Here is a 25414-nt window from a genome sequence, read left to right on the forward strand (position 1 = left end):
GCCAGCATCCAGCCACCAGGTTTGGCGGCCCTGAACCCGGAGGAAACACTCAAATTCTTGACAGTGTTGTCCTACGTGCCCTCCTCCTGCCCACCGGGTAAGTCGAACCTACTGGAAGCCACAGACATCATTCAAACATGGGGTCACTGTATACCAGGGATGGCAGACCGCAAACACGACTGCTTTGATGACACTGACCATACCCCATGCATCCTGGCACTTCTTCACTGACAGCGTGACACTACCGAGAACCTCACAGTGATCAAAGGCACTGTCCCCGAGGACCACAGACCGATTTCCAATAGAAGAACTCTGCTTCGCGAGGGGACCTGCAAGCTTCAAAGGGCACAGTGGCTGTCCACGGCAGCGCACCTGGCATCAGAACACTGAACGCATCTCTGCTCCGCCAACGGACTGCTCCAGATAAACCACTAGCTATCCAAAACTCCTGCGTGCCACAAGGGCTGGCCGCATCATGCCCTCTCGGAGAAACACTTTCGCTTTGCACATTCCCAAACAAGGAAACAAAGTGGCCAAAGGGCATGTTCGCATAACCCAAATACCCCCAAGGTGAGCGGCACAGACGCTTCAACATGTCTAACTTCTCGGCATCCCGCAAGACACCCTTTGGGCGACATACCTCCGGCAACGGGATCACAACTCTACGCAGGTTAAGTATGTAACCACATCCTCATGTACTGCCAAAGCCATCCCCTTCGTGGGCAGCTGATGCCAGCACATCACGAACAGGACGCATTCTTGGGAAGACGTGGCCAGCCCCTGCAACCCAATCATGACAGCCCATCCCACGACATCACACAGGACATGTCCTCATGATGCCTTGCCATCTTCTGCAGGCCAGCAGCCACCATGCAGGCTTGAATGCAGCACTCGGTCCTAACCCCACTCCACGATGACCCACTTAGTGCCAAAACTCTGTCGGGATCTGCAGTGGAGTAGCTGACCTGGGCAATACCTAGCCCTAATCCATCAACTCCCTTCCGTTTAAGACCAACCCCAGCCCACACCCACCCACTGCTCCATCCCCACTGGGCACTAAAGAACTTCAATGCGCCAAAACAAATGACAGGGAGGGACACAGGCCTGGCTTGAGGCTCCAGGCTCCAACCAGGGACGCTTCCTCATTTTGGCTTCCAGAAATAGTCCCCGAAGTTGCATGCACAAATGTGATCCTGGCCAAAGCACACCTTTCCAAGCTGCAAGCTTACTGGGCCTCCACCAGCATGCACTCCGACTCTGAAGACCAGCAGGAGAGCCTTCCCCCTCGCATGCCCTCAACGGTCTTTCAGCAGGGACCTAATATGCGTAGATGACTCAGCTTATGGGAAGGCACAGTGGATCGCCACATAGGAGCACCTCGAATTCTGGATCCCTGGTGTGTGTTTCCATGCAGGTCAGAAGCGGACGCTAGCCCTCACTCCTCACTCTCCCCTACCCACGAGAGACGAAACGTGCTGGACCTCAGATTCGATGAGGAGACGGTTGAGTGTTCTCACTCATTTTGTTCAGATTTTCCAAGGAATGCATACAAGGGTGTCATCATCGATCCAAGCACAGCCTGGGACGCTGCAGAACACAACCGGCCATGCAGTGGGGGTCTGAAGAGGAGAGATGACCTCGGAGTACTCCAAAACCCTGGGGAATCCACAGCCCACAGGCCACTCAGAAAGAGCAACAGTCAATCCACTCTTGCAGCCACTGGGACCGTCTGAGGAAAACCTCATATCCAATGGCACATCTTAGGGTGGGTGAAAGCCTACCTTCCTGAGTTAGCCAGAGCCACGCGTAGCAACATGCCCCCGCGTCATTTTTCCACTTTTCCTTAGCACCTGCAGTCATCAGCCAACGCGTAGGTCTTCGTGTCTTGCCAACGGCCAGCCTCGTCCAGCACCTGCACCTGATAACTGGACATAAATCAGGCAGGCTTCAGAATTGGACCGGTGTACTCAGAGATCATGATTCATGAGAATTTTTACCTGGGCTTGAGCTTGGACCCTGCCTCCCAAGGACGTCTACCTTTAGAGAGAACTCAATGTTTGTGTGACAGCACGACTGCAGGAAGTAAGGCGTGTACGTTGCCCTGTACGTGAGAGGGTATATTTTTGTTTTCACGCATGTGCACATGTGTGACTGTTACTGCACACGAGGACGAACTTGTGGACGTCTTTGTGTGCCTCTGAATCCGCATCTTCTCTCTGTGTGTCCCTGTGGCCCTCTCCTGAGACGTCGAACCATAAAAGCCAGAGTTTATACACAGCGTCCTGGATTTGGACCCCCCCACTGAATGGAGAAAGACCTCTTCAAGCTTCAACAGACTGAATGTGAACTTTGAAACCCAGGGGGTTTTGAAATAGGCCACGGACTTCCTCTCTTCCACAGCCAAGCCTTCTGACCAACGCAAAAACCCCTGACGAGACCTGATTTCCGACCGTGGGTGTAACATATAGATGGACCCAGAAATCCTGCAACCTAGTAGAATATGTAATGTGCACTTGGGGCCACTCCCATCATTTTTAGGAGCAAGGAAACCTCCTATGGGCGGGCCGACCTGCGACTGGCTACAGGCAAGATGCAGCCCGGCACCTCTCAAGGGGCTAACGAAATTCGGCCCAACTGCCAATTGTTGCCAACTATGCAAAATCACTTTGCGAGGACCCATGGGAATGCCCACCACAGGAAGTGGTGGGCTTCAGTAACCAAGACCCACGTTCAAACCCCACTGCGGAAACTAGGCTAGCTTCCCAGGCACATGTTGCCAGCATCCAGCCACCAGGTTTGGCGGCCCTGAACCCGGAGGAAACACTCAAATTCTTGACAGTGTTGTCCTACATGCCCTCCTCCTACCCACCAGGTAAGTTGAACCTACTGGAAGCCACAGACATCATTCAAACATGGGGCCACTCTATATCAGGGATGGCAGACCACAAACACAACCACTTTGATGACACTGACCATACCCCATGCATCCTGGCACTTCTTCACTGACAGAGTGACACTACCGAAAACCTCACAGAGATCAAAGGCACTCTCCCCGAGGACCACAGACCGATTTCCAATAGAAGAACTCTGCTTCGTGAGGGGACCTGCAAGCTTCAAAGGGCACAGTGGCTGTCCATGGCAGCGCACCTGGCATCAGAACACTGAACGCATCTCTGCTCCGCCAACGGACTGCTCCAGATAAACCAATAGCTATCCAAAACTCCTGCGTGCCACAAGGGCTGGCCGCATCATGCCCTCTCGGAGAAACACTTTCGCTTTGCACATTCCCAAACAAGGAAACAAAGTGGCCAAAGGGCATGTTCGCATAACCCAAATACCCCCAAGGTGAGCGGCACAGACGCTTCAACATGTCTAACTTCTTGGCATCCCGCAAGACACCCTTTGGGCGACATACCTCCGGCAACGGGATCACAACTCTACGCAGGTTAAGTATGTAACCACATCCTCATGTACTGCCAAAGCCATCCCCTTCGTGGGCAGCTGATGCCAGCACATCACGAACAGGACGCATTCTTGGGAAGACGTGGCCAGCCCCTGCAACCCAATCATGACAGCCCATCCCACGACATCACACAGGACATGTCCTCATGATGCCTTGCCATCTTCTGCAGGCCAGCAGCCACCACGCAGGCTTCAATGCAGCACTCGGTCCTAACCCCACTCCACGATGACCCACTTAGTGCCAAAACTCTGTCGGGATCTGCAGTGGAGTAGCCGACATGGGCAATACCTAGCCCTAATCCATCAGCTCCCTTCCGTTGAAGACCAACCCCAGCCCACACCCACCGACTGCTCCATCCCCACCGGGCACTAAAGAACTTCAATGCGCCAAAACAAATGACAGGGAGGGACACAGGCCTGGCCTGAGGCTCCAGGCTCCAACCAGGGACGCTTCCTCATTTTGGCTTCCAGAAATAGCCCCCGAAGCTGCATGCACAAACGAGATCCTGGCCAAAGCCCACCTTTCCAAGCTGCAAGCTTACTTGGCCTACACCAGCATGCACTCCGACTCTGAAGACCAGCAGGAGAGCCTTCCACCTCGCATGCCCTCAACGGTCTTTCAGCAGGGACCTAATATGCATAGATGACCCAGCTTATGGGCAGACACAGTGGACCCCCAGATAGGAGGACCTCGAATTCTGGAACCCTGGTGTGTGTTTGCATGCAGGTCAGAAGGGGACGCTGGCCCTCACTCCTCATTCTCCCCTACCCCCGAGAGACGAAACGTGCTGGACCTCAGATTCGATGAGGAGACGGTAGAGTGTTCTCACTCATTTTGTTCAGATTTTCCAAGGAATGCATACAAGGGTGTCATCATCGATCCAAGCACAGGCTGGGATGCTGCAGAACACAACCGGGCATGCCGTGGTCGTCTGAAGAGGAGAGATGACCTCGGAGTACTCCAAAACCCTGGGGGATACACAGCCAGCAGGCCACTCAGAAAGAGCAACAGTCAATCCACTCTTGCAGCCACTGGGACCATCTGAGGAAAACCTCATATACAATGGCACATCTTAGGGTGGGTGAAAGCCTACCTTCCTGAGTTAGACAGACCCACGCGTAGCATCATGCCCCCGCGTCATGTTTCCACTTTTCTGTAGCACCTGCAGTCATCAGCCAACGCGTAGTTCTTCTTGTCTTTGCCGACGGCCAGCCTCTTCCAGCAGCTGCACCTGATAACTGGACATAAATCAGGCAGGCTTCAGAATTGGACCGGTGTACTCAGAGATCATGATTCATGAGAATTTTTACCTGGGCTTGAGCTCGGACCCTGCCTCCCAAGGACGTCTACCTTCACAGAGAACTCAATGTTTGTCTGACAGCACGACTGCAGGAAGTAAGGCGTGTACGATGGCCGGTACGTGAGAGGGTATATTTTTGTTTTCACGCATGTGCGCGTGTGTGACTGTTACTGCACACGAGGACGCACTTGTGGGTTTCTTTGTGTGCCTCTGAATCCGCATCATGCTCCCTGTGTGTCCCTGTGGCCCTCTCCTGAGACCTCGAACCATAAAAGCCAGAGTTAATACACAGCGTCCTGGCTTTGGACCCCCCCACTGAATGGAGAAAGACCTCTTCAAGCTTCAACAGACTGAATGTGAACTTTGAAACCCAGTGGGTTTTGAAATAGGCCACGGACTTCCACTCTTCCACAGCCAAGCCTTCTGACCAACGCAAAAACACCTGACGAGACATGCTTTCCGACCGTGGGTGTAACATATAGATGGACCCAGAAATCCTGCAACCTAGTAGAATATGTAATGTGCACTTGGGGCCACTCCCATCATTTTTAGGAGCAAGGAAACCTCCTATGGGCGGGCCGACCTGCGACTGGCTACAGGCAAGATGCAGCCCGTCACCTCTCAAGGGGCTAACGAAATTCGGCCCAACTGCCAATTGTTGCCAACTATGCAAAATCACTTTGCGAGGACCCATGGGAATGCCCACCACAGGAAGTGGTGGGCTTCAGTTACAAAGACCCACGTTGAAACCCCACTGCGGAAACTAGGCTAGCTTCCCAGGCACATGTTGCCAGCACCCAGCCACCAGGTTTGGCGGCCCTGAACCCGGAGGAAACACTCAAATTCTTGACAGTGTTGTCCTACATGACCTCCTCCTGCCCACCGGGTAAGTCGAACCTACTGGAAGCCACAGGCATCATTCAAACACGGGGTCACTCTATACCAGGGATGGCAGACCGCAAACACTACTGCTTTGATGACACTGAACATACCACATACATCCTGGCACTTCTTCACTGACAGAGTGACACTACCGAGAACCTCCCAGAGATCAAAGGCACTCTCCCCGAGGACCACAGACCGATTTCCAGTGGAAGAACTCTGCTTCGTGAGGGGACCTGCAAGCTTCAAAGGGCACAGTGGCTGTCCACGGCAGCGCACCTGGCATCAGAACACTGAACGCATCTCTGCTCCGCCAACGGACTGCTCCAGATAAACCACTGGCTATCCAAAACTCCTGCGTGCCACAAGGGCTGGCCGCATCATGCCCTCTCGGAGAAACACTTTCGCTTTGCACATTCCCAAACAAGGAAACAAATTGGCCAAAGGGCATGTTCGCATAACCCAAATAACCCCAAGGTGAGCGGCACAGACGCTTCAACATGTCTAACTTCTCGGCGTCCCGCAAGACACCCTTTGGGCGACATTCCTCCGGCAACGGGACCACAACTCTACGCAGGTTAAGTACGTAAGCGCATCCTCATGTACTGCCAAAGCCATCCCCTTCGTGGGCAGCTGATGCCAGCACATCACGAACAGGACGCATTCTTGGGAAGACGTGGCCAGCTCCTGCAACCCAATCATGACAGCCCATCCCACGACATCGCACAGGACATGTCCTCATGATGCCTTGCCATCTTCTGCAGGCCAGCAGCCACCACGCAGGCTTCAATGCAGCACTCGGTCCTAACCCCACTCCACGATGACCCACTTCGTGTCAAAACTCTGTCTGGATCTGCAGTGGAGTAGCCGACATGGGCAATACCTAGCCCTAATCCATCAGCTCCCTTCCGTTGAAGACCAACCCCAGCCCACACCCACCCACTGCTCCATCCCCACCGGGCACTAAAGAACTTCAACGCGCCAAAACAAATGACAGGGAGGGACACAGGCCTGGCCTGAGGCTCCAGGCTACAACCAGGGACGCTTCCTCATTTTGGCTTCCAGAAATAGCCCCCGAAGCTGCATGCACAAACGTGATCCTGGCCAAAGCACACCTTTCCAAGCTGCAAGCATACTGGGCCTACACCAGCATGCACTCCGACTCTGAAGACCAGCAGGTGAGCCTTCCCCCTCGCATGCCCTCAACGGTCTTTCAGCAGGGACCTAATATGCGTAGACGACCCAGCTTATGGGCAGACACAGTGGACCCCCAGATAGGAGCACCTCGAATTCTGGATACCTGGTGTGTGTTTGCATGCAGGTCAGAAGCGGACGCTAGCCCCCACTCCTCACTCTCCCCTACCCCCGAGAGACGAAACGTGCTGGACCTCAGATTCGATGAGGAGACGGTAGAGTGTTCTCACTCATTTTGTTCAGATTTTCCAAGGAATGCATTCAAGGGTGTCATCATCGATCCAAGCACAGGCTGGGACGCTGCAGAACACAACCGGGCATGCCGTGGGGGTCTGAAGAGGAGAGATGACCTCGGAGTACTCCAAAACCCTGGGGAATCCACAGCCCACAGGCCACTCAGAAAGAGCAACAGTCAATCCACTCTTGCAGCCACTGGGACCGTCTGAGGAAAACCTCATATCCAATGGCACATCTTAGGGTGGGTGAAAGCCTACCTTCCTGAGTTAGCCAGAGCTACGCGTAGAAACATGCCCCCGCATCATTTTTCCACTTTTCCTTAGCACCTGCAGTCATCAGCCAACGCGTAGGTCTTCTTGTCTTTGCCGACGGCCAGCCTCGTCCAGCACCTGCACCTGATAACTGGACATAAATCAGGCAGGCTTCAGAATTGGACCGGTGTACTCAGAGATCATGATTCATGAGAATTTTTACCTGGGCTTGAGCTCGGACCCTGCCTCCCAAGGACGTCTACCTTTACAGAGAACTCAATGTTTGTCTGACAGCACGACTGCAGGAAGTAAGGCATGTACGTTGGCCGGTACGTGAGAGGGTATATTTCTGTTTTCACGCATGTGCGCGTGTGACAGTTACTGCACACGAGGATGCACTTGTGGGCTTCTTTGTGTGCCTCTGAATCTGCATCTTGCTCTCTGTGTTTCCCTGTGGCCCTCTCCTGAGACCTCGAACCATAAAAGCCAGAGATAATACACAGCGCCCTGGATTTGGACCCCCCACTGAAAGGAGGAAGACCTCTTCAAGCTTCAACAGACTGAATGTGAACTTTGAAACCCAGTGGGTTTTGAAATAGGCCACGGACTTCCACTCTTCCACAGCCAAGCCTTCTGACCAACGCACAAACACCTGACGAGACCTGCTTTCTGACCGTGGGTGTAACATATAGATGGACCCAGAAATCCTGCAACCTAGTAGAATATGTAATGTGCACTTGGGGCCACTCCCATCATTTTTAGGAGCAAGGAAACCTCCTATGGGCGGGCCGACCTGCGACTGGCTACAGGCAAGATGCAGCCCGGCACCTCTCAAGGGGCTAACGAAATTCGGCCCAACTGCCAATTGTTGCCAACTATGCCAAATCACTTTGCAAGGACCCATGGGAATGCCCACCACAGGAAGTGGTGGGCTTCAGTAACCAAGACCCACGTTCAAACCCCACTTCACAAACTAGGCTAGCTTCCCAGGCACGTGTTGCCAGCATCCAGCCACCAGGTTTGGCGGCCCTGAACCCGGAGGAAACACTCAAATTCTTGACAGTGTTGTCCTACGTGCCCTCCACCTGCCCACCGGGTAAGTCGAAGCAACTGGAAGACACAGACATCATTCAAACACGGGGTCACTATATTCCAGAGATGGCAGACCGCAAACACGACTGCTTTGATGACACTGACCATACCCCATGCATCCTGGCACTTCTTCACTGACAGCGTGACACTACCGAGAACCTCACAGAGATCAAAGGCACTCTCCCAGAGGACCACAGACCGATTTCCAATGGAAGAACTCTGCTTCGCGAGGGGACCTGCAAGCTTCAAAGGGCACAGTGGCTGTCCACGGCTGCGCACCTGGCATCGGAACACTGAACGCATCTGTGCTCCGCCAAAGGACTGCTCCAGATAAGCCACTAGCTATCCAAAACTCCTGCGTGCCACAAGGGCTGGCCGCATCATGCCCTCTCGGAGAAACACTTTCGCTTTGCACATTCCCAAACAAAGAAATAAAGTGGCCAAAGGGCATGTTCGCATAACCCAAATACCCCCAAGGTGAGCGGCACAGACGCTTCAACATGTCCAACTTCTCGGCATCCCGCAAGACACCCTTTGGGCGACATTCCTCCGGCAACGGGATCACAACTCTACGCTGGTTAAGTACGTAACCGCATCCTCATGTACTGCCAAAGCCATCCCCTTCGTGGGCAGCTGATGCCAGCACATCACGAACAGGATGCATTCTTGGAAAGACGTGGCCAGCTCCTGCAACCCAATCATGACAGCCCATCCCACGACATCACACAGGACATGTCCTCATGATGCCTTGCCATCTTCTGCAGGACAGCAGCCACCACGCAGGCTTCAAAGCAGCACTCGGTCCTAACCCCACTCCACGATGACCCACTTAGTGCCAAAACTCTGTCGGGATCTGCAGTGGAGTAGCCGACATGGGCAATACCTAGCCCTAATCCATCAGCTCCCTTCCGTTGAAGACCAACCCCAGCCCACACCCAACCACTGCTCCATCCCCACCGGGCACTAAAGAACTTCAATGCGCCAAAACAAATGACTAGGAGGGACACAGGCCTGGCCTGAGGCTCCAACCAGGGACGCTTCCTCATTTTGGCTTCCAGAAATAGCCCCCGAAGCTGCATGCACAAATGTGATCCTGGCCAAAGCACACCTTTCCAAGCTGCAAGCTTCCTGGGCCTGCACCAGCACGCACTCCGACTCTGAAGACCAGCAGGAGAGCCTTCCACCTCGCATGCCCTCAACGGTCTTTCACCAGGGACCTAATATGCGTAGATGACCCAGCTTATGGGCAGACACAGTGGACCCACAGATAGGAGCACCTCGAATTCTGGAACCCTGGTGTGTGTTTGCATGCATGTCAGAAGGGGATGCTGGCACTCACTCCTCACTCTCCCCTACCCCCGAGAGACGAAAAGTGCTGGACCTCAGATTCGATGAGGAGACGGTAGAGTGTTCTCACTCATTTTGTTCAGATTTTCCAAGGAATGCATACAAGGGTGTCATCATCGATCCAAGCACAGGCTGGGATGCTGCAGAACACAACCGGGCATGCCGTGGGGGTCTGAAGAGGAGAGATGACCTCGGAGTACTCCAAAACCCTGGGGAATCCACAGCCCTCAGGCCACTCAGAAAGAGCAACAGTCAATCCACTCTTGCAGCCACTGGGACCGTCTGAGGAAAACCACATATCCAATGGAACATCTTAGGGTGGGTGAAAGCCTACCTTCCTGAGTTAGCCAGAGCCACGCGTAGCAACATGCCCCCGCATCATTTTTCCTCTTTTCCTCAGCACCAGCAGTCATCAGCCAACGCGTAGGTCTTCTTGTCTTTGCCGACGGCCAGCCTCGTCCAGCAGCTGCACCTGAGAACTGGACATAAATCAGGCAGGCTTCAGAATTGGACCGGTGTACTCAGAGATCATGATTCATGAGAATTTTTACCTGGGCTTGAGCTCGGACACTGCCTCCCAAGGACGTCTACCTTTACAGAGAACTCAATGTTTGTCTGACAGCACGACTGCAGGAAGTAAGGTGTGTACCTTGGCTCGTACGTGAGAGGGTATATTTTTGTTTTCACGCATGTGCGCTTGTGTGACTGTTACTGCACTCGAGGACACGCTTGTGGGCGTCTTTGTGTGCCCCTGAATCCGCACCTTGCTCTCTGTGTGTCCCTGTGGCCCTCTCCTGAGACCTCGACCCATAAAAGCCAGAGTTTATACGCAGCGTCCTGGATTTGGACCCCCACACTGAATGGAGAAAGACCTCTTCAAGCTTCAACAGACTGAATGTGAACTTTGAAACCCAGGGGGTTTTGAAATAGGCCACGGACTTCCACTCTTCCACAACCAAGCCTTCTGACCAATGCACAAACACCTGACGAGACCTGCTTTCCGACAGTGGGTGTAACATATAGATGGACCCAGAAATCCTGCAACCTAGTAGAATATGTAATGTGCACTTGGGGCCACTCCCATCATTTTTAGGACCAAGGAAACCTCCTATGGGCGGGCCAACCTGCGACTGGCTACAGGCAAGGGGCAGCCCGTCACCTCTCAAGGGGCTAACGAAATTCGGCCCAACTGCCAATTGTTGCCAACTATGCCAAATCACTTTGCGAGGACCCATGGGAATGCCCACCACAGGAAGTGGTGGGCTTCAGTAACCAAGACCCACGTTCAAACCCCACTGCGGAAACTAGGCTAGCTTCCCAGGCATGTGTTGCCAGCATCCAGCCACCAGATTTGGCGGCCCTGAACCCGGAGGAAACACTCAAATTCTTGACAGTGTTGTCCTACGTGCCCTCCTCCTGCCCACCGGGTAAGTCGAACCCACTGGAAGCCACAGACATCATTCAAACACGGGGTCACTGTATACCAGGGATGGCAGACTGCAAACACGACTGCTTTGATGACACTGACCATACCCCATGCATCCTGGCACTTCTTCACTGACAGAGTGACACTACCGAGAACCTCACAGAGATCAAAGGCACTCTCCCCGAGGACCAGAGACCGATTTCCAATGGAAGAACTCTGCTTCGCGAGGGGACCTGCAAGCTTCAAAGGGCACAGTGGCTGTCCACGGAAGCGCACCTGGCATCGGAACACTGAACGCATCTCTGCTCCGCCAACGGACTGCTCCAGATAAACCACTAGCTATCCAAAACTCCTGCCTGCCACAAGGGCTAGCCGCATCATGACCTCTTGGAGAAACACTTTCGCTTTGCAGATTCCCAAACAAGGAAACAAAGTGGCCAAAGAGCATGTTCGCATAACTCAAATAACCCCAATGTGAGAGGCACAGAGGCTTCAACATATCTAACTTCTTGGCGTCCCGCAAGACACCCTTTGGGTGACATTCTTCCGGCAACGGGATCACAACTCTACGCAGGTTAAGTACGTAACCGCATCCTCACATACTGCCAAAGCCATCCCCTTCGTGGGCAGCTGATGCCAGCACATCACGAACAGGACGCATTCTTGGGAAGACGTGGCCAGCTCCTGCAACCCAATCATGACAGCCCATCCCACGACATCACACCGGACACTGTCATCATGATGCCTTGCCATCTTCTGCAGGCCAGCAGCCACCACGCAGGCTTCAATGCAGCACTCGGTCCTAACCCCACTCCACGATGACCCACTTAGTGCCAAAACTCTGTCGGGATCTGCAATGGAGTAGCCGACATGGGCAATACCTAGCCCTAATCCATCAGCTCCCTTCCGTTGAAGACCAACCCCAGCCCACACTCACCCATTGCTCCATCCCCACCGGGCACTAAAGGACTTCAACGCGTCAAAACAAATGACGGGGAGGGACACCGTCCTGGCCTGAGGCTCCAGGCTCCAACCAGGGACGCTTCCTCATTTTGACTTCCAGAAATAGCCCCCGAAGCTGCATGCACAAATGTGATCCTGGCCAAAGCACACCTTTCCAAGCTGCAAGCTTACTGGGCCTACACCAGCACGCACTCCGACTCTGAAGACCAGCAGGAGAGCCTTCCCCCTCGCATGCCCTCAACGGTCTTTCAGCAGGGACCTAATATGCATAGATAACCCCGCTTAAGGGCAGACACAGTGGACCCCCAAATAGGAGCACCTCGATTTCTGCAACCCTGGTGTGTGTTTGCATGCAGGTCAGAAGGGGACGCAGGCCGTCACTCCTCACTCTCCCCTACCCCCGAGAGACGAAACGTGCTGGACCTCAGATTCGATGAGGAGACGGTAGAGTGTTCTCACTCATTTTGTTCAGATTTTCCAAGGAATGCATACAAGGGGGTCATCATCGATCCAACCACAGGCTGGGACGCTGCACAACACAACTGGGCATGCCGTGCGGGTCTGAAGAGGAGAGATGACCTCGGAGTACTCCAAAACCCTGGGGAATCCACAGCCCTCAGGCCACTCAGAAAGAGCAACAGTTAATCCACTCTTGCAGCCACTGGGACCATCTGGGGAAAACCTCATATCCAATGGCACATCTTAAGGTGGTTGAAAGCCTACCTTCCTGAGTTAGCCAGAGCCACGCATAGCAACATGCCCCCGCGTCATGTTTCCACTTTTCCTTAGCACCTGCAGTCATCAGCCAACGCGTAGGTCTTCTTGTCTTTGCCGACGGCCAGCCTCGTCCAGCAGCTGCACCTGAGAACTGGACATAAATCAGGCAGGCTTCAGAATTGGACCAGTGTACTCAGAGATCATGATTCATGAGAAATTTTACCTGGGCTTGAGCTCGAACCCTGCCTCCCAAGGACGTCTACCTTTACAGAGAACTCAATGTTTGTCTGACAGAACGACTGCAGGAAGTAAGGTGTGTACCTTGGCTGGTACGTGAGAGGGTATATTTTTGTTTTCACGCATGTGCACGTTTGTGACTGTTACTGCACACGAGGACGCGCTTGTGGGCGTCTTTGTGTGCCTCTGAATCCGCACCTTGCTCTCTGTGTGTCCCTGTGGCCCTCTCCTGAGACCTCGAACCATAAAAGCCAGAGTTTATACACAGCGTCCTGATTTGGACCCCCCCCCCCCACTGAATGGAGAAAGACCTCTTCAAGCTTCAACAGACTGAATGTGAACTTTGAAACCCAGGGGGTTTTGAAATAGGCCACGGACTTCCACTCTTCCACAACCAAGCCTTCTGACCAATGCACAAACACCTGACGAGACCTGCTTTCCGACAGTGGGTGTAACATATAGATGGACCCAGAAATCCTGCAACCTTGTAGAATATGTAATGTGCACTTGAGGCCACTCCGATCATTTTTAGGAGCAAGGAAAACTCCTATGGGCGGGCCGACCTGCGACTGGCTACAGGCAAGATGCAGCCCGGCACCTCTCAAGGGGCTAACGAAATTCGGCCCAACTGCCAATTGTTGCCAACTATGCCAAATCACTTTGCGAGGACCCATGGGAATGCCCACCACAGGAAGTGGTGGGCTTCAGTAATCAAGACACACGTTCAAACCACACTGCGGAAACTAGGCTAGCTTCCCAGGCACGTGTTGCCAGCATCCAGCCACCAGGTTTGGCGGCCCTGAACCCGGAGGAAACACTCAAATTCTTGACAGTGTTGTCCTACGTGCCCTCCTCCTGCCCACCGGGTAAGTCGAACCTACTGGAAGCCACAGACATCATTCAAACACGGGGTCACTGTATACCAGGGATGGCAGACTGCAAACACGACTGCTTTGATGACACTGACCATACGCCATGCATCCTGGCACTTCTTCACTGACAGAGTGACACTACCGAGAACCTCACAGAGATCAAAGGCACTCTCCCCGAGGACCAGAGACCGATTTCCAATGGAAGAACTCTGCTTCGCGAGGGGACCTGCAAGCTTCAAAGGGCACAGTGGCTGTCCATGGCAGCGCACCTGGCATGGGAACACTGAATGCATCTCTGCTCCGCCAACGGACTGCTCCAGATAAACCACTAGCTATCCAAAACTCCTGCGTGCCACAAGGGCTAGCCACATCATGCCCTCTTGGAGAAACACTTTCGCTTTGCACATTCCCAAACAAGGAAACAAAGTGGCCAAAGGGCATGTTCGCATAACCCAAATAACCCCAAGGTGAGCGGCACAGAGGCTTCAACATATCTAACTTCTTGGCGTCCCGCAAGACACCCTTTGGGCGACATTCCTCCGGCAACGGGATCACAACTCTACGCAGGTTAAGTACGTAACCGCATCCTCACGTACTGCCAAAGCCATCCCCTTCGTGGGCAGCTGATGCCAGCACATCACGAACAGGATGCATTCTTGGGAAGACGTGGCCAGCTCCTGCAACCCAATCATGACAGCCCATCCCACGACATCACACAGGACATGTCCTCATGATGCCTTGCCATCTTCTGCAGGCCAGCAGCCACCACGCAGGCTTCAATGCAGCACTCGGTCCTAACCCCACTCCACGATGACCCACTTAGTGCCAAAACTCTGTCGGGATCTGCAGTGGAGTAGCCGACATGGGCAATACCTAGCCCTAATCCATCAGCTCCCTTCCGTTGAAGACCAACCCCAGCCCACACCCACCCACTGCTCCATCCCCACCGGGCACTAAATGACTTCAACGCGTCAAAACAAATGACGGGGAGGGACACAGGCCTGGCCTGAGGCTCCAGGCTCCAACCAGGGACGCTTCCTCATTTTGGCTTCCAGAAATAGCCCCCGAAGCTGCATGCACAAATGTGATCCTGGCCAAAGCACACCTTTCCAAGCTGCAAGCTTACTGGGCCTACACCAGCACGCACTCCGACACTGAAGACCAGCAGGAGAGCCTTCCCCCTCGCATGCCCTCAACGGTCTTTTAGCAGGGACCTAATATGCGTAGATGACCCAGCTTATGGGCAGACACAGTGGACCCCCAGATAGGAGCACCTCGAATTCTGGAACCCTGGTGTGTGTTTGCATGCAGGTCAGAAGGGGACGCTGGCCCTCACTCCTCACTCTCCCATACCCCCGAGAGACGAAACGTGCTGGACCTCAGATTCGATGAGGAGACGGTAGAGTGTTCTCACTCATTTTGTTCAGATTTTCCAAGGAATGCATACAAGGGTGTCATCATCGATCCAAGCACAGGCTGGGACGCTGCAGAACACAACCGGGCATGCCGTGGGGGTCTGAAGAGGAGAGATGACCTCGGAGTACACCAAAACCCTGGGGAATCTACAGCCCTCAGGCCACTCAGAAAGAGCAACAGTCAATCCACTCTTGCAGCCACTGGGACCGTCTGAGGAAAACCTCATATCCAATGGCACATCTTAGGGTGGGTGAAAGCCTACCTTCCTGAGTTAGCCAGAGTCACGCGTAGCAACATGCCCCCGCGTCATGTTTCCACTTTTCCTTAGCACCTGCAGTCATCAGCCAACACGTAGGTCTTCTCGTCTTTGCCGACGGCCAGCCTCGTCCAGCAGCTGCACCTGAGAACTGGACATAAATCAGGCAGGCTTCAGAATTGGACCGGTGTACTCAGAGATCATGATTCATGAGAATTTTTACCTGGGCTTGAGCTCGGACCCTGTCTCCCAAGGATGTCTACCTTTACAGAGAACTCAATGTTTGTCTGACAGCACGACTGCAGGAAATAAGGCGTGTACGTTGGCCGGTACGTGAGAGGGTATATTTTTGTTTTCACGCATGTGCGCGTGTGTGACTGTTACTGCACACGAGAACGCGCTTGTGGGCGTCTTCGTGTGCCTCTGAATCCGCATCTTGCTCTCTGTGTGTCCCTGTGGCCCTCTCCTGAGACCTCGAACCATAAAAGCCAGAGTTTATACACAGCGTCCTGGATTTGGAACCCCCAACTGAATGGAGAAAGACCTCTTCAAGCTTCAACAGACTGAATGTGAACTTTGAAACCCAGGGGGTTTTGAAATAGGCCACGGACTTCCACTCTTCCACAACCAAGCCTTCTGACCAACGCACAAACACCTGACGAGACCTGCTTTCCGACCGTGGGTGTAACATATAGATGGACCCAGAAATCCTGCAACCTAGTAGAATATGTAATGTGCACTTGGGGCCACTCCCATCATTTTTAGGACCAAGGAAACCTCCTATGGGCGGGCCGACCTGTTACTGGCAACACACAATATGCAGCCCGGCACCTCTCAAGGGGCTAACATAATTCGGCCCAACTGCCAATTATTGCCAACTATGCCAAATCACTTTGCGAGGACCCATGGGAATGCCCACCTCAGGAAGTGGTGGGCTTCAGTAACCAAGACCCACGTTCAAACCCCACTGCGGAAACTAGGCTAGCTTCCCAGGCACGTGTTGCCAGCATTCAGCCACCAGGTTTGGCGGCCCTGAACCCGGAGGAAACACTCAAATTCTTGACAGTGTTGTCGTACGTGCCCTCCTCCTGCCCACCGGGTAAGTCGAACCTACTGGAAGCCACAGACATCATTCAAACACGGGGTCACTGTATACCAGGGATGGCAGACCGCAAACACGACTGCTTTGATGACACTGACCATACCCCATGCATCCTGGCACTTCTTCACTGACAGCGTGACACTACCGAGAACCTCACAGTAATCAAAGGCACTGTCCCCGAGGACCACAGACCGATTTCCAATAGAAGAACTCTGCTTCGCGAGGGGACCTGCAAGCTTCAAAGGGCACAGTGGCTGTCCACGGCAGCGCACCTGGCATCAGAACACTGAACGCATCTCTGCTCCGCCAACGGACTGCTCCAGATAAACCACTAGCTATCCAAAACTCCTGCGTGCCACAAGGGCTGGCCGCATCATGCCCTCTCGGAGAAACACTTTCGCTTTGCACATTCCCAAACAAGGAAACAAAGTGGCCAAAGGGCATGTTCGCATAACCCAAATACCCCCAAGGTGAGCGGCACAGACGCTTCAACATGTCTAACTTCTCGGCATCCCGCAAGACACCCTTTGGGCGACATACCTCCGGCAACGGGATCACAACTCTACGCAGGTTAAGTATGTAACCACATCCTCATGTACTGCCAAAGCCATCCCCTTCGTGGGCAGCTGATGCCAGCACATCACGAACAGGACGCATTCTTGGGAAGACGTGGCCAGCTCCTGCAACCCAATCATGACAGCCCATCCCACGACATCACACAGGACATGTCCTCATGATGCCTTGCCATCTTCTGCAGGCCAGCAGCCACCACGCAGGCTTCAATGCAGCACTCGGTCCTAACCCCACTCCACGATGACCCACTTAGTGCCAAAACTCTGTCGGGATCTGCAGTGGAGTAGCCGACATGGGCAATACCTAGCCCTAATCCATCAGCTCCCTTCCGTTGAAGACCAACCCCAGCCCACACCCAACCACTGCTCCATCCCCACCGGGCACTAAAGAACTTCAACGCGCCAAAACAAATGACTAGGAGGGACACAGGCCTGGCCTGAGGCTCCAGGCTCCAACCAGGGACGCTTCCTCATTTTGGCTTCCAGAAATAGCCCCCGAAGCTGCATGCACAAATGTGATCCTGGCCAAAGCACACCTTTCCAAGCTGCAAGCTTCCTGGGCCTGCACCAGCACGCACTCCGACTCTGAAGACCAGCAGGAGAGCCTTCCCCCTCGCATGCCCTCAATGGTCTTTCAGCAGGGACCTAATATGCGTAGATGACCCAGCTTATGGGCAGACACAGTGGACCCCCAGATAGGAGCACCTCGAATTCTGGAACCCTGGTGTGTGTTTGCATGCATGTCAGAAGGGGACGCTGGCCCTCACTCCTCACTCTCCCCTACCCCCGAGAGACGAAAAGTGCTGGACCTCAGATTCGATGAGGAGACGGTAGAGTGTTCTCACTCATTTTGTTCAGATTTTCCAAGGAATGCATACAAGGGTGTCATCATCGATCCAAGCACAGGCTGGGACGCTGCAGAACACAACCGGGCATGCCGTGGGGGTCTGAAGAGGAGAGATGACCTCGGAGTACACCAAAATCCTGGGGAATCCACAGCCCTCAGGCCACTCAGAAAGAGCAACAGTCAATCCACTCTTGCAGCCACTGGGACCGTCTGAGGAAAACCTCATATCCAATGGCACATCTTAGGGTGGGTGAAAGCCTACCTTCCTGAGTTAGCCAGAGCCACGCGTAGCAACATGCCCCCGCATCATTTTTCCTCTTTTCCTTAGCACCTGCAGTCATCAGCCAATGTGTAGGTCTTCTTTTCTTTGCCGACGGCCAGCCTCGTCCAGCAGCTGCACCTGAGAACTGGACATAAATCAGGCACGCTTCAGAATTGGACCGGTGTACTCAGAGATCATGATTCCTGAGAATTTTTACCTGGGCTTGAGCTCGAACCCTGCCTCCCAAGGACGTCTACCTTTACAGAGAACTCAATGTTTGTCTGACAGCACGACTGCAGGAAGTAAGGTGTGTACCTTGGCTGGTACGTGAGAGGGTATATTTTTGTTTTCACGCATGTGCGCCTGTGTGACTGTTACTGCACACGAGGACGCGCTTGTGGGCGTCTTTGTGTGCCTCTGAATCCGCACCTTGCTCTCTGTGTGTCCCTGTGGCCCTCACCTGAGACCTCGACCCATAAAAGCCAGAGTTTATATGCGGCGTCCTGGATTTGGAACCCCACACTGAATGGAGAAAGACCTCTTCAAGCTTCAACAGACTGAATGTGAACTTTGAAACCCAGGGGGTTTTGAAATAGGCCACGGACTTCCACTCTTCCACAACCAAGCCTTCTGACCAATGCACAAACACCTGACGAGACCTGCTTTCCGACAGTGGGTGTAACATATAGATGGACCCAGAAATCCTGCAACCTAGTAGAATATGTAATGTGCACTTGAGGCCACTCCGATCATTTTTAGGAGCAAGGAAAACTCCTATGGGCGGGCCGACCTGCGACTGGCTACAGGCAAGATGCAGCCCGGCACCTCTCAAGGGGCTAACGAAATTCGGCCCAACTGCCAATTGTTGCCAACTATGCCAAATCACTTTGCGAGGACCCATGGGAATGCCCACCACAGGAAGTGGTGGGCTTCAGTAATCAAGACACACGTTCAAACCACACTGCGGAAACTAGGCTAGCTTCCCAGGCACGTGTTGCCAGCATCCAGCCACCAGGTTTGGCGGCCCTGAACCCGGAGGAAACACTCAAATTCTTGACAGTGTTGTCCTACGTGCCCTCCTCCTGCCCACCGGGTAAGTCGAACCTACTGGAAGCCACAGACATCATTCAAACACGGGGTCACTGTATACCAGGGATGGCAGACTGCAAACACGACTGCTTTGATGACACTGACCATACCCCATGCATCCTGGCACTTCTTCACTGACAGAGTGACACTACCGAGAACCTCACAGAGATCAAAGGCACTCTCCCCGAGGACCAGAGACCGATTTCCAATGGAAGAACTCTGCTTCGCGAGGGGACCTGCAAGCTTCAAAGGGCACAGTGGCTGTCCATGGCAGCGCACCTGGCATGGGAACACTGAATGCATCTCTGCTCCGCCAACGGACTGCTCCAGATAAACCACTAGCTATCCAAAACTCCTGCGTGCCACAAGGGCTAGCCACATCATGCCCTCTTGGAGAAACACTTTCGCTTTGCACATTCCCAAACAAGGAAACAAAGTGGCCAAAGGGCATGTTCGCATAACCCAAATAACCCCAAGGTGAGCGGCACAGAGGCTTCAACATATCTAACTTCTTGGCGTCCCGCAAGACACCCTTTGGGCGACATTCCTCCGGCAACGGGATCACAACTCTACGCAGGTTAAGTACGTAACCGCATCCTCACGTACTGCCAAAGCCATCCCCTTCGTGGGCAGCTGATGCCAGCACATCACGAACAGGATGCATTCTTGGGAAGACGTGGCCAGCTCCTGCAACCCAATCATGACAGCCCATCCCACGACATCACACAGGACATGTCCTCATGATGCCTTGCCATCTTCTGCAGGCCAGCAGCCACCACGCAGGCTTCAATGCAGCACTCGGTCCTAACCCCACTCCACGATGACCCACTTAGTGCCAAAACTCTGTCGGGATCTGCAGTGGAGTAGCCGACATGGGCAATACCTAGCCCTAATCCATCAGCTCCCTTCCGTTGAAGACCAACCCCAGCCCACACCCACCCACTGCTCCATCCCCACCGGGCACTAAATGACTTCAACGCGTCAAAACAAATGACGGGGAGGGACACAGGCCTGGCCTGAGGCTCCAGGCTCCAACCAGGGACGCTTCCTCATTTTGGCTTCCAGAAATAGCCCCCGAAGCTGCATGCACAAATGTGATCCTGGCCAAAGCACACCTTTCCAAGCTGCAAGCTTACTGGGCCTACACCAGCACGCACTCCGACACTGAAGACCAGCAGGAGAGCCTTCCCCCTCGCATGCCCTCAACGGTCTTTTAGCAGGGACCTAATATGCGTAGATGACCCAGCTTATGGGCAGACACAGTGGACCCCCAGATAGGAGCACCTCGAATTCTGGAACCCTGGTGTGTGTTTGCATGCAGGTCAGAAGGGGACGCTGGCCCTCACTCCTCACTCTCCCATACCCCCGAGAGACGAAACGTGCTGGACCTCAGATTCGATGAGGAGACGGTAGAGTGTTCTCACTCATTTTGTTCAGATTTTCCAAGGAATGCATACAAGGGTGTCATCATCGATCCAAGCACAGGCTGGGACGCTGCAGAACACAACCGGGCATGCCGTGGGGGTCTGAAGAGGAGAGATGACCTCGGAGTACACCAAAACCCTGGGGAATCTACAGCCCTCAGGCCACTCAGAAAGAGCAACAGTCAATCCACTCTTGCAGCCACTGGGACCGTCTGAGGAAAACCTCATATCCAATGGCACATCTTAGGGTGGGTGAAAGCCTACCTTCCTGAGTTAGCCAGAGTCACGCGTAGCAACATGCCCCCGCGTCATGTTTCCACTTTTCCTTAGCACCTGCAGTCATCAGCCAACACGTAGGTCTTCTCGTCTTTGCCGACGGCCAGCCTCGTCCAGCAGCTGCACCTGAGAACTGGACATAAATCAGGCAGGCTTCAGAATTGGACCGGTGTACTCAGAGATCATGATTCATGAGAATTTTTACCTGGGCTTGAGCTCGGACCCTGTCTCCCAAGGATGTCTACCTTTACAGAGAACTCAATGTTTGTCTGACAGCACGACTGCAGGAAATAAGGCGTGTACGTTGGCCGGTACGTGAGAGGGTATATTTTTGTTTTCACGCATGTGCGCGTGTGTGACTGTTACTGCACACGAGAACGCGCTTGTGGGCGTCTTCGTGTGCCTCTGAATCCGCATCTTGCTCTCTGTGTGTCCCTGTGGCCCTCTCCTGAGACCTCGAACCATAAAAGCCAGAGTTTATACACAGCGTCCTGGATTTGGAACCCCCAACTGAATGGAGAAAGACCTCTTCAAGCTTCAACAGACTGAATGTGAACTTTGAAACCCAGGGGGTTTTGAAATAGGCCACGGACTTCCACTATTCCACAACCAAGCCTTCTGACCAACGCACAAACACCTGACGAGACCTGCTTTCCGACAGTGGGTGTAACATATAGATGGACCCAGAAATCCTGCAACCTAGTAGAATATGAAATGTGAACTTGGGGCCACTCCCATCATTTTTAGGACCAAGGAAACCTCCTATGGGCGGGCCGACCAGCGACTGGCTACAGGCAAGATGCAGCCCGGCACTTCTCAAGGGGCTAACGAAATTCGGCCCAACTGCCAATTGTTGCCAACTATGCCAAATCACTTTGCGAGGACCCATGGGAATGCCCACTACAGGAAGTGGTGGGCTTCAGTAACCAAGACCCACGTTCAAACCCCACTGCGGAAACTAGGCTAGCTTCCCAGGCACGTGTTGCCAGCATCCAGCCACCAGGTTTGGCGGCCCTGAACCCGGAGGAAACACTCAAATTCTTGACAGTGTTGTCGTACGTGCCCTCCTCCTGCCCACCGGGTAAGTCGAACCTACTGGAAGCCACAGACATCATTCAAACACGGGGTCACTGTATACCAGGGATGGCAGACTGCAAACATGACTGCTTTGATGACACTGACCATACCCCATGCATCCTGGCACTTCTTCACTGACAGCGTGACACTACCGAGAACCTCACAGTGATCAAAGGCACTGTCCCCGAGGACCACAGACCGATTTCCAATAGAAGAACTCTGCTTCGCGAGGGGACCTGCAAGCTTCAAAGGGCACAGTGGCTGTCCACGGCAGCGCACCTGGCATCAGAACACTGAACGCATCTCTGCTCCGCCAACGGACTGCTCCAGATAAACCACTAGCTATCCAAAACTCCTGCGTGCCACAAGGGCTGGCCGCATCAGGCCCTCTCGGAGAAACACTTTCGCTTTGCACATTCCCAAACAAGGAAACAAAGTGGCCAAAGGGCATGTTCGCATAACCCAAATACCCCCAAGGTGAGCGGCACAGACGCTTCAACATGTCTAACTTCTCGGCATCCCGCAAGACACCCTTTGGGCGACATACCTCCGGCAACGGGATCACAACTCTACGCAGGTTAAGTATGTAACCACATCCTCATGTACTGCCAAAGCCATCCCCTTCGTGGGCAGCTGATGCCAGCACATCACGAACAGGACGCAATCTTGGGAAGACGTGGCCAGCCCCTGCAAACCAATCATGACAGCCCATCCCACGACATCACACAGGACATGTCCTCATGATGCCTTGCCATCTTCTGCAGGCCAGCAGCCACCACGCAGGCTTCAATGCAGCACTCGGTCCTAACCCCACTCCACGATGACCCACTTAGTGCCAAAACTCTGTCGGGATCTGCAGTGGAGTAGCCGACATGGGCAATACCTAGCCCTAATCCATCAGCTCCCTTCCGTTGAAGACCAACCCCAGCCCACACCCAACCACTGCTCCATCCCCACCGGGCACTAAAGAACTTCAACGCGCCAAAACAAATGACTAGGAGGGACACAGGCCTGGCCTGAGGCTCCAGGCTCCAACCAGGGACGCTTCCTCATTTTGGCTTCCAGAAATAGCCCCCGAAGCTGCATGCACAAATGTGATCCTGGCCAAAGCACACCTTTCCAAGCTGCAAGCTTCCTGGGCCTGCACCAGCACGCACTCCGACTCTGAAGACCAGCAGGAGAGCCTTCCCCCTCGCATGCCCTCAATGGTCTTTCAGCAGGGACCTAATATGCGTAGATGACCCAGCTTATGGGCAGACACAGTGGACCCCCAGATAGGAGCACCTCGAATTCTGGAACCCTGGTGTGTGTTTGCATGCATGTCAGAAGGGGACGCTGGCACTCACTCCTCACTCTCCCCTACCCCCGAGAGACGAAAAGTGCTGGACCTCAGATTCGATGAGGAGACGGTAGAGTGTTCTCACTCATTTTGTTCAGATTTTCCAAGGAATGCATACAAGGGTGTCATCATCGATCCAAGCACAGGCTGGGACGCTGCAGAACACAACCGGGCATGCCGTGGGGGTCTGAAGAGGAGAGATGACCTCGGAGTACTCCAAAACCCTGGGGAATCCACAGCCCTCAGGCCACTCAGAAAGAGCAACAGTCAATCCACTCTTGCAGCCACTGGGACCGTCTGAGGAAAACCTCATATCCAATGGCACATCTTAGGGTGGGTGAAAGCCTACCTTCCTGAGTTAGCCAGAGCCACGCGTAGCAACATGCCCCCGCATCATTTTTCCTCTTTTCCTTAGCACCTGCAGTCATCAGCCAACGCGTAGGTCTTCTTGTCTTTGCCGACGGCCAGCCTCGTCCAGCAGCTGCACCTGAGAACTGGACATAAATCAGGCAGGCTTCAGAATTGGACCGGTGTACTCAGAGATCATGATTCCTGAGAATTTTTACTTGGGCTTGAGCTCGAACCCTGCCTCCCAAGGACGTCTACCTTTACAGAGAACTCAATGTTTGTCTGACAGCACGACTGCAGGAAGTAAGGTGTGTACCTTGGCTGGTACGTGAGAGGGTATATTTTTGTTTTCACGCATGTGCGCTTGTGTGACTGTTACTGCACACGAGGACGTGCTTGTGGGCGTCTTTGTGTGCCTCTGAATCCGCATCTTGCTCTCTGTGTGTCCCTGTGGCCCTCACCTGAGACCTCGACCCATAAAAGCCAGAGTTTATACGCGGCGTCCTGGATTTGGAACCCCACACTGAATGGAGAAAGACCTCTTCAAGCTTCAACAGACTGAATGTGAACTTTGAAACCCAGGGGGTTTTGAAATAGGCCACAGACTTCCACTCTTCCACAACCAAGCCTTCTGACCAATGCACAAACACCTGACGAGACCTGCTTTCCGACAGTGGGTGTAACATATAGATGGACCCAGAAATCCTGCAACCTAGTAGAATATGTAATGTGCACTTGGGGCCACTCCCATCATTTTTAGGACCAAGGAAACCTCCTATGGGCGGGCCGACCTGCAACTGGCTACAGGCAAGATGCAGCCCTTCACCTCTCAAGGGGCTAACGAAATTCGGCCCAACTGCCAATTGTTGCCAACTATGCCAAATCACTTTGCGAGGACCCATGGGAATGCCCACCACAGGAAGTGGTGGGCTTCAGTAATCAAGACACACGTTCAAACCACACTGCGGAAACTAGTCTAGCTTCCCAGGCACGTGTTGCCAGCATCCAGCCACCAGGTTTGGCGGCCCTGAACCCGGAGGAAACACTCAAATTCTTGACAGTGTTGTCCTACGTGCCCTCCTCCTGCCCACCGGGTAAGTCGAACCTACTGGAAGCCACAGACATCATTCAAACACGGGGTCACTGTATACCAGGGATGGCAGACTGCAAACACGACTGCTTTGATGACACTGACCATACCCCATGCATCCTGGCACTTCTTCACTGACAGAGTGACACTACCGAGAACCTCACAGAGATCAAAGGCACTCTCCCCGAGGACCAGAGACCGATTTCCAATGGAAGAACTCTGCTTCGCGAGGGGACCTGCAAGCTTCAAAGGGCACAGTGGCTGTCCATGGCAGCGCACCTGGCATGGGAACACTGAATGCATCTCTGCTCCGCCAACGGACTGCTCCAGATAAA

General features: G+C 53.7%; 9 non-coding genes across 9 annotated transcripts; all 9 read right to left on the minus strand.

The window, feature by feature from the left end:
• Nucleotides 1-1477: 1477 nt before the first annotated feature.
• Nucleotides 1478-1570, minus strand: LOC132490101 (small nucleolar RNA SNORD116). Its single transcript, XR_009532462.1, has one exon. It is a non-coding gene; the product is annotated as a small nucleolar RNA SNORD116 (small nucleolar RNA).
• A 2682-nt stretch (nt 1571-4252) lies between these two features.
• LOC132489896 (small nucleolar RNA SNORD116) lies at nt 4253-4345 on the minus strand. The gene has a single exon (XR_009532263.1). It is a non-coding gene; the product is annotated as a small nucleolar RNA SNORD116 (small nucleolar RNA).
• A 2684-nt stretch (nt 4346-7029) lies between these two features.
• Nucleotides 7030-7122, minus strand: LOC132490060 (small nucleolar RNA SNORD116). The gene has a single exon (XR_009532423.1). It is a non-coding gene; the product is annotated as a small nucleolar RNA SNORD116 (small nucleolar RNA).
• Nucleotides 7123-9796: 2674 nt separating this feature from the next.
• On the minus strand, nt 9797-9889 carry LOC132489897 (small nucleolar RNA SNORD116). Its single transcript, XR_009532264.1, has one exon. It is a non-coding gene; the product is annotated as a small nucleolar RNA SNORD116 (small nucleolar RNA).
• Nucleotides 9890-12574: 2685 nt separating this feature from the next.
• On the minus strand, nt 12575-12667 carry LOC132490066 (small nucleolar RNA SNORD116). Its single transcript, XR_009532429.1, has one exon. It is a non-coding gene; the product is annotated as a small nucleolar RNA SNORD116 (small nucleolar RNA).
• A 2688-nt stretch (nt 12668-15355) lies between these two features.
• On the minus strand, nt 15356-15448 carry LOC132489898 (small nucleolar RNA SNORD116). Its single transcript, XR_009532265.1, has one exon. It is a non-coding gene; the product is annotated as a small nucleolar RNA SNORD116 (small nucleolar RNA).
• A 2684-nt stretch (nt 15449-18132) lies between these two features.
• On the minus strand, nt 18133-18225 carry LOC132489899 (small nucleolar RNA SNORD116). Its single transcript, XR_009532266.1, has one exon. It is a non-coding gene; the product is annotated as a small nucleolar RNA SNORD116 (small nucleolar RNA).
• A 2684-nt stretch (nt 18226-20909) lies between these two features.
• On the minus strand, nt 20910-21002 carry LOC132489900 (small nucleolar RNA SNORD116). Its single transcript, XR_009532267.1, has one exon. It is a non-coding gene; the product is annotated as a small nucleolar RNA SNORD116 (small nucleolar RNA).
• Nucleotides 21003-23686: 2684 nt separating this feature from the next.
• On the minus strand, nt 23687-23779 carry LOC132489901 (small nucleolar RNA SNORD116). The gene has a single exon (XR_009532268.1). It is a non-coding gene; the product is annotated as a small nucleolar RNA SNORD116 (small nucleolar RNA).
• Nucleotides 23780-25414: the final 1635 nt, after the last annotated feature.

Source organism: Mesoplodon densirostris, chromosome 4 (genome assembly GCF_025265405.1).
Source record: "Mesoplodon densirostris isolate mMesDen1 chromosome 4, mMesDen1 primary haplotype, whole genome shotgun sequence".
Taxonomy (NCBI): domain Eukaryota; kingdom Metazoa; phylum Chordata; class Mammalia; order Artiodactyla; family Ziphiidae; genus Mesoplodon; species Mesoplodon densirostris.